This window comes from Balaenoptera physalus (genome assembly GCF_965194825.1).
Source record: "Balaenoptera physalus genome assembly, contig: HAP1_SCAFFOLD_122, whole genome shotgun sequence".
In the NCBI taxonomy this organism is placed as follows: Eukaryota; Metazoa; Chordata; class Mammalia; order Artiodactyla; family Balaenopteridae; genus Balaenoptera; species Balaenoptera physalus.
Window position 1 is genome coordinate 1,314,500 of NW_028126439.1, and position 8,887 is coordinate 1,323,386.

Sequence of the window (8,887 nt, forward strand, 5' to 3'; positions counted from 1 at the left end):
CCTGGAGCATTGTGATGAAAGGGGTCACGGCTCATTGTGATGACAGGGGGCCTGGAACATTGTGATGACAGTGGTCATATGGTATTTTGAATGACAGGGGCCATGAAACATTGTGATGACAAGAGTCATGGGGAATTGTGATGACAGGGGGCATAGAGCTTTGTGATTTCACAGGCATGTAGCATTTTAGACAAGGGTCATGGAGCATTGTGATGACAATGGCATGTAGCATTGCGATGACAAAGGTCATGGAGCATTGTGATGACAGGGGTTATGGAGCATTGTGATGACAAGGGCGTGGAGCATTGTGATGACAGTGGTCATGGAACATTGTGACGATAAGGGCATCGAGCCGAGTTAGGGACAGTCTAGCGGCCTTGGGACTAAATTCAGTGCCTGAATTAGGCACAGCATAAGGTCTTTAGTTAGCATAAGAGGTAGGACATTAGCTCGGGACAGGGTTAGGGTAAAGGCTTGGAATCGTGTCAGGAAATGACCTAAGGATAGTGTGAAGACCTTTGTTACTGAGACTCTCAGGGACTTATTCAGAAGCAGTGTTAGGGCTTCAGGTAGGGACAACGTCAGGGCCTGACTTAAGGAGAGCGACAGGGCCTGAGTGAGGCCTAATGTCAGGCCCTTAGCTGGGGACCCTGTCAAGGAATGACTTAGGAGCAGCATCAGTGCCTTTGTTGGATCAGCTTTAGGTTCTTAGTTAAAGACATGACCGGAGCCCTAGTTAGTCACAGCGTCAAGGCCTCAGTTAGGGAAAGCTTCAGGGTCTGAGTTACAGACAGCCTCAGGGCTTCACTTAAAGACAGCGACAGGGCTTTCTTAGGGACAGGGTCAGGACCTTGGTTAGAAATGAGTCAGGATATTAACTCAGGAGAGTGTCAGGATTTTAGTTATTGCTGGCAGCAGGGCCTATATTAAGGACAGATTCCGGGCCTTTGTTAGGTTCAGTGTCATGGCCTTAGTTAGGAGTAGTCAGGGCCTCAGTTAGGGAGAGCATTAGGGTTTCAGTTAGCATAAGATGCAGGACATTATCTCGGGACAGAGTCAGGTTCCAGGCCAGAGATAGTGAAAGGAAATGACCAAGGGATAACGAGAAGACCTTAGTTATTGAGAGCATCAGGGCCGTAGTTAGCAGCAGCGTAAGCGCCTTAATCAGGACCAGCGCCAGGGCTTGATGTATGGACAGCATCAGAGCCTAACTAAGGTACAGCAACAGGGCCTAAGTGAGGCCTATCTTTGGGGCCTGAGTAAGGGACAGTATCAGGGCATGACTTAGGAGCAGCAGAAAGGCCTCTGTAGGATAAGCATTAGGGTCTTCGTTAAAGCTATTATCAGGGCCTCCGTTAGGGATAGCCTCAAGGCCTCACTTAGGGACAGCGTCAGGGCTTACTTTGGGAAAGTTTCAGGACCTTGGGAAGACATGGGTCAGGCTATTAGCTCAGGAGAATATCAGGTGTTCAGATATTGACGGCAGCAGGGCCTTAGTTAGAGGCAGTGTCAGGGTCTAAGTTAGGACTAGCATCAGAGCCTTTGTTAGGTACAGTGACAGTGACTGAGCTAGGTGTAGTGTCAGAGCCTTAGTTAGGGACAGTGTCAGGGCCTGCATTAGGACGAGCCTCCAGGCCTCAGTTAGGGACAGGTTCACGGCCTCGGACCTAAATTCAGGGCCTCATTTAGGGACAGAATCAGGGATTTAGCTAGCATAAGGGGATCTACAGCTGAAAGCAACCTGAACACCACCACAAGCAGATGCAGAAGTGAACCATGCACGCTCCTATGAAGGAATATTCCACAGCAGTTGAGTACATTTTGTTTAAAGTTAGTAACACTCTAAAAATTATGTTTTGAAGAAAACTATATTCAGAAGATGAAAGAATCTCGTTCTAAAGAATCTCTTTAGCTAATCTCGACATTAGCTAAAGAGAAGGTTAGGTTAAGGTCTAGGGACAGTGTCAGGAAATGACCTAGGGATAGTGTCAAGACCTTAGTTACTTAGCACATCAGGACCTAATTTAGGAGCAGTGAGTGTCAGGGCTTCGGGTAGGAAGAGCGTCAGAGCCTGACTTAGGGAGTGGGACAGGGCCTGAGTGAGGCCTAGCGTCAGGGCCTTAGCTAGAGACAGTGTCAGGGCATGACTTAGGAGCAGCATAAGAGCCACGGTAGGATCAGCCTCAGGGGCTATGTTAAAGATATTCTCAGGGCCTCTGTTAGGGACAGCCTCAAGGCCTCACTTAGAGACAGCATCAGGGCTTCCTTAGGGACAGTTTCAGGACCTTGGTAAGAGATGGGTCAGGAAATTAGCTCAGGATAGTGTCAGGACTTTAGATATTGACGGCAGCAGGGCCTTAGTTAGGGACAGTGTCAGGCCCTGAATTAGGACGAACATCGAGGCCTTAGGTACGGACAGGGTCACAGCCTCGAGAGTAATTTTAGGCCCTTAGTTAAGGACAGCAGCAGGGCTGTAGTTAGCATAAGAGGCACGACATTTGCTAGGGACAGGGTCAGGTTATGGTCTAGGCAGCGTGTCAGGAAAGGACCTAAGCATAGTGTCAAAACGTTAGTTCCTGAGAGTATCAGATCCTTATTTAGAACCAGTGTCAGGGCTTCAGGTAGGGACAGCATCAGAGCCTGACTTAGGGAGAGCGACAGGGCCTGAGTGAGGCCTAGCGTCAGGCCCTTAGCTGAGGACACTGTCAGGGCACGACTTAGGAACAGAATCAGCGCCTCTGTTGGATCAGCCTTAGCGTCTTTGTTACAGATATGATCAGGGCCTGACTTAGTCACAGCTTCAAGGCCTCAGTTAGGGAAAGCTTCAGGGCCTGAGTTAGGGACAGCCTCAGTTCTTAACATAGGGACAGAGACAGGGCTTTCTTAGGGACAGTGTCAGGACCTTGGTTAGAAATATGTCAGGATATTAACTCAGGCTAGTGTCCAGTTTTTAGTTATTGCTGACAGCAGGGCCTATATTAGGGGCAAATTCTGAGCCTTACTTAGAGACAGTGTCAGGGCCTGAGTTAGGACTAGCATCAGAGCCCTTGTAAAGTACAGTGTCAGGGACTGAGTTAGGTGTAGTGTCAGGGCTTTAGTTAGGGACAGTGTCAGCGCCTCAGTTAGGATGAGCCTCCAACCTCAGTTAGGGACAGGTTGTCGGCCTCGGGCCTAATTTCAGGCTCTTAGTTAGAGACAGCATCAGGGATTTAGTTAGCATAAGAGGCTCGACAATAGCTAAAGACAAGTTTAGGTTAAGATCTAGGGATAGTGTCAGGAAATGACCTAGGGATACTGTCAAGACCATAGCTAATTAGAGCATCAGTGCCTAATTTAGGCCCAGCGTCAGGGCTTCAGGTAGGGACAGAGTCTTAGCCTGACTTAGGGAGAGCGACAGGGCCTGAGTGATGCCTAGAGTCAGGGCCTTAGCTACAGACAGCGTCAGGGCATGACATAGGATCAACATAAGGGTCTCTGTAAGATCAGCATTAGAGTTTAGTTAAAGACATTATCAGGACCTTTGTGAGGGACAGCCTCAGGGCCTCACTTAGGGACAGTGTCAGGGCTAACTTTGGGAGAGTTTCAGGACCTTGGTAAGACATGGGTCAGGATATTAGCTCAGGATAATGTCAGGACTTTAGATATTGATGGTAGCAGCGCCTACGTTAGGGAAAGTTTCAAGGCGATTAGTGTCAAGGCCTTATTTAGGACCAATTTTAGGGCTTTAGTTTGGACCAGCAACAAAGCCTTTGTTAAGTATCATGTCAGGGCCCAATTTAGGTGTAGTGTCAGGGCCTTAGTTAGGGACATTATCAGGGCCTGAATTAGCAGTAGTGTCAAAAGTCCTCAGTGAGGAGAGTAAGGAGTAAGTCAGGACTCAGGCCCTGACACTGTTCTTAAATAAGGCCCTGACATTACCTGTAACACAGGTCCTGATCTGATTCCTATCATAGGCGCTGATGTTGGACTTAACTAAGGCCCTGACACTGGTCCTAACTAAAGCTGTGACACTACTCTTAACTCAGGCCCTGACACTGTCCCTAACAAAGCCTCTGACACTACTCCTAAATCAGGCACTGACACTGTCCCTAACTAAGGCCCTGACATACACCTAACTCAGGCCCTGACACTGTCTCTAACTAAGGCCCTGATACTACTCCAAACTCAGCACTGACACTGTCACTAACTAAGGCCCTGACACTATTCATGGCTCACCCCCTAACACAACTCCTAAATCATGCCCTGACAATGTCCCTAACTAAGTCCCTGACACTATTCCTAACTCAGGCGCTGACACAATACTTAAGGAAGGCCCTGACATTACTCCTAACTCAGGCCCTGAAAAGGTCCCTAACTAAGGCCGACACAACTCCTAACTCAGGCACTAACACTGTCCTAAATAAGGCCCTGAAACTATTCCCAACTGAGGCGCTGATACAATACCTAACGAAGGCACTGATGCTACTCCTACCTAAGGCCCTGACACTACTCCTATCTCAAGCAATGACACTGTCCCTAACTTAGACCCTGACTCTACTCCTGACTCAGGCACTGACACTGGCCCTAACTTAGGCCCTGACACTACTCCTAACTAAGCAACTGACACTGTCCCTAACTAAGGCCCGGACACTACTCCTTACTCAGGCACTGACAATGTCACTAACTAAGGCCGTGACACTACTCCCAAAATAGGCACTGAGACTGTCCCGAAATATGCCCTGACAGTACTCCGAACTCAGGCACTGACACTGTCCTTAACTAAGGCCCTGATACTACTTCCACCTCAGGCACTGACACTCTCCCTAAGTAAGCCCTGACATTACTCCCAATTCCGGCATTGACACTTTCGCTAACTAAGGCCCTGAAACTACTCACAACTCAGGCCCTTACACGGGTACTAACTACCAGTCTCAGACTACTCCTAACTCAGGCCCTGGCACTGTCCGTAACTTAGGCTCTGGCACTATTCCTAACTCAGACACTGACGCTGTCCCTTAACTAAGGGTCTGACACTACTCCCAACTCAGACAGTGACACTCTCCCAAATTAAGGCCTTGACACTACTCTTAACTCAGGCCCTGACACAGTCCATAATAAAGACCCTGAAACTAATGCCAACTCAGGCCCTGGCACTGTCCGTAACTAAGGGCCTGACACTACTTCCATCTCAGCAACTGACACCATCCCTAACTATGGCCCTGACACTTCTCCCAACTCAGGCACTGGCGCTGTCTCTAACTAAGGCACTGGCACTACTCCCAACTCAGGCACTGACACTCTCCCTAATTAAGGTCCTGACACTACTCCCAACACAGGCACTGACACTGTCCCTAACTAAGGCCCTGACAGTACTCCTAACTCAGGCACTGACACTACCGTAAATAAGGCCCTGACTCCACTCCTAACTCAGGCACTGTCACTGTCACTAAATAAGGCCGTTACACTTCTCTTAACTCAAAAACTGACACTCTCCGTAACTAAGGCTTTGACACAATACTTAACTCATGCCCTGACACTGTCCTTAACTAAGACCCTGAGAGTACTCCCAACTCAGTCACTGACGCTGTTCCTAACTACGGCCCAGAGACTACTCCCAATTCAGGCCCTGACACTGTCCCTAACTAAGGCCCTGACACCACTCCCATCTCAGCCACTGACACTGTCCCTAACTAAGGCCCTGACACTACTCCCAAATCAGGCACTGACACTGTCCCTAACTAAGGCCTTGACACTACTTCCATCTCAGCCACTGACACTGTCCCTAATGCCCTGACACTACTTCCAACTCAGGCCCTGACACTGTCCCTAACTAGGCCCTGACACTACTCCCAAACTAGGCACTGACAGTGTCCCTAACTAAGGCCCTGACACTACTCCCAAATCAGGCACTGACACTGTCCATAACTATGGCCCTGACACTACTCCCATATCAGCCACTGACACTGTCCCTAATGCCCTGACACTACTTCCAACTCAGGCCCTGACACTGTCCCTAACTAGGCCCTGACACTACTCCCAAACTAGGCACTGACACTGTCTCTAACTAAGGCCCTGACATAACTCCCAACTCCGGCACTGACACTTTCTCTAACTAAGGCCCTGAAACTACTCACAACTCAGGCCCTGACAGTATTCCTAACTACCGGTCTCAGACTCCTCCTAACTTAGGCCCTGACACTATTCCTAACACAGTCACTGACACTCTTCCTAACTAAGGTCTTGAGACTATTTCTAACTCAGACCCTGACACTGTCCCTAACTTAGGCCATGTCACTACTCCCAACTCAGGCACTGACGCTGTTCCTAACTAAGGGTCTGACACTACTCCAAACTGAGACACTGACACTCCTCCAAATTAAGGCCTTGACACTACTCTTAACTCAGGCCCTGACACTGTCCATAATAAAGACCCTGACAAAAATCCCAACTTAGGCACTGACAATGTCCGTAACTAAGGCCCTGACACTATTCCCATCTCAGCCACTGACACTGTCCCTAACTATGGCCCTGACACTACTCCCAACGCAAGCACTGGCGCTGTCCCTAACTAAGGCACTGGCACTACTCCCAACTCGTCCTGGCGCTGTCCCTAACTAAGGCTCTGACACATTGCCCTATTCAGGCAATGACAGTGTCCCTAACTGAGGCAATGATACTACTCCCAACTCAAGCACTAAGGCTCTGGATCATTGTGATGACAAGCGCCATGGAGCACTGTGATGACAAGGGCCATGGAGAATTGTGATGACGGGTCCTGGAGGATTGTGGTGACAAGGGCCATGGAGCATTTTGATGACAGGGGTCATGGGGCATTGTGATGAAAGTGGTCATGGAGCATTGTGATGAAAGTGGTCATGTAGCATTGTGATGAAAAATGCTATGGAGCATTGGGATGACAGGGGTCATGGAACATTGTGATGACCAATGCGTGGAGATTTGTGATGACGAGGACCATGGAGCATTGAGATTACAAGGATCATGCAGCATTGTGATGACAGGGGCCATGGAGCATTGTGATGAAAACGGACCTGGAGCATTGTGATGAAAGGGGTCACGGCTCATTGTGATGACAGGGGGCCTGGAACATTGTGATGACAGGGGTCACGGGGCATTGTGATGACAAGGGCCATGGAACATTTTGATGACAGTGGTGATATGGCATTTTGAATGACAGGGGCCATGAAACATTGTGATGACAAGAGTCATGGGGACTTGTGATGACAGGGGGCATGGAGCTTTGTGATTTCACAGGCATGTAGCATTTTAGACAAGGGTCATGGAGCATTGTGATGAAAGGTGTCATGGATCATTGTGATGATAAGGGCATGGAGCATTGTGATGACAATGGCATGTAGCATTGCGATGACAAAGGTCATGGAGCATTGTGATGACAGGGCTTATGGAGCATTGTGATGACAAGGGCGTGGAGCATTGTGATGACAGTGGTCATGGAACATTGTGACGATAAGGGCATCGAGCCGAGTTAGGGACAGTCTAGCGGCCTTGGGACTAAATTCAGTGCCTGAATTAGGCACAGCATAAGGTCTTTAGTTAGCATAAGAGGTAGGACATTAGCTCGGGACAGGATTAGGGTAAAGGCTTGGAATCGTATCAGGAAATGACCTAAGGATAGTGTGAAGACCTTTGTTACTGAGACTCTCAGGGACTTATTCAGAAGCAGTGTTAGGGCTTCAGGTAGGGACAACGTCAGGGCCTGACTTAAGGAGAGCGACAGGGCCTGAGTGAGGCCTAATGTCAGGCCCTTAGCTGGGGACCCTGTCAAGGAATGACTTAGGAGCAGCATCAGTGCCTTTGTTGGATCAGCTTTAGGTTCTTAGTTAAAGACATGACCGGAGCCCTAGTTAGTCACAGCGTCAAGGCCTCAGTTAGGGAAAGCTTCAGGGTCTGAGTTACAGACAGCCTCAGGGCTTCACTTAAAGACAGCGACAGGGCTTTCTTAGGGACAGGGTCAGGACCTTGGTTAGAAATGAGTCAGGATATTAACTCAGGAGAGTGTCAGGATTTTAGTTATTGCTGGCAGCAGGGCCTATATTAAGGACAGATTCTGGGCCTTTGTTAGGTTCAGTGTCATGGCCTTAGTTAGGAGTAGTCAGGGCCTCAGTTAGGGAGAGCATTAGGGTTTCAGTTAGCATAAGATGCAGGAGATTATCTCGGGACAGAGTCAGGTTCCAGGCCAGAGATAGTGAAAGGAAATGACCAAGGGATAACGAGAAGACCTTAGTTATTGAGAGCATCAGGGCCTTAGTTAGCAGCAGCGTGAGCGCCTTAAACAGGACCAGCGCTAGGGCATGATGTATGGACAGCATCAGAGCTTAACTAAGGTACAGCAACAGGGCCTAAGTGAGGCCTATCTTTAGGGCCTGAGTAAGGGACAGTATCAGGGCATGACTTAGGAGCAGCATAAAGGCCTCTGTAGGATCAGCATTAGGGTCTTCGTTAAAGCTATTATCAGGGCCTCCGTTAGGGATAGCCTCAAGGCCTCACTTAGGGACAGCATCAGGGCTTACTTTGGGACAGTTTCAGGACCTTGGTAAGACATGGGTCAGGCTATTAGCTCAGGAGAATATCAGGTGTTCAGATATTGACGGCAGCAGGGCCTTAGTTAGAGGCAGTGTCAGGGCCTAAGTTAGGACTAGCATCAGAGCCTTTGTTAGGTACAGTGTCAGTGACTGAGTTAGGTGTAGTGTCAGGGCCTTAGTTAGGGACAGTGTCAGGGCCTGCATTAGGACGAGCCTCCAGGCCTCAGTTAGGGACAGGTTCACGGCCTCGGACCTAAATTCAGGGCCTCATTTAGGGACAGAATCAGGGATTTAGCTAGCATAAGGGGATCTACAGCTGAAAGCAACCTGAACACCACCACAAGCAG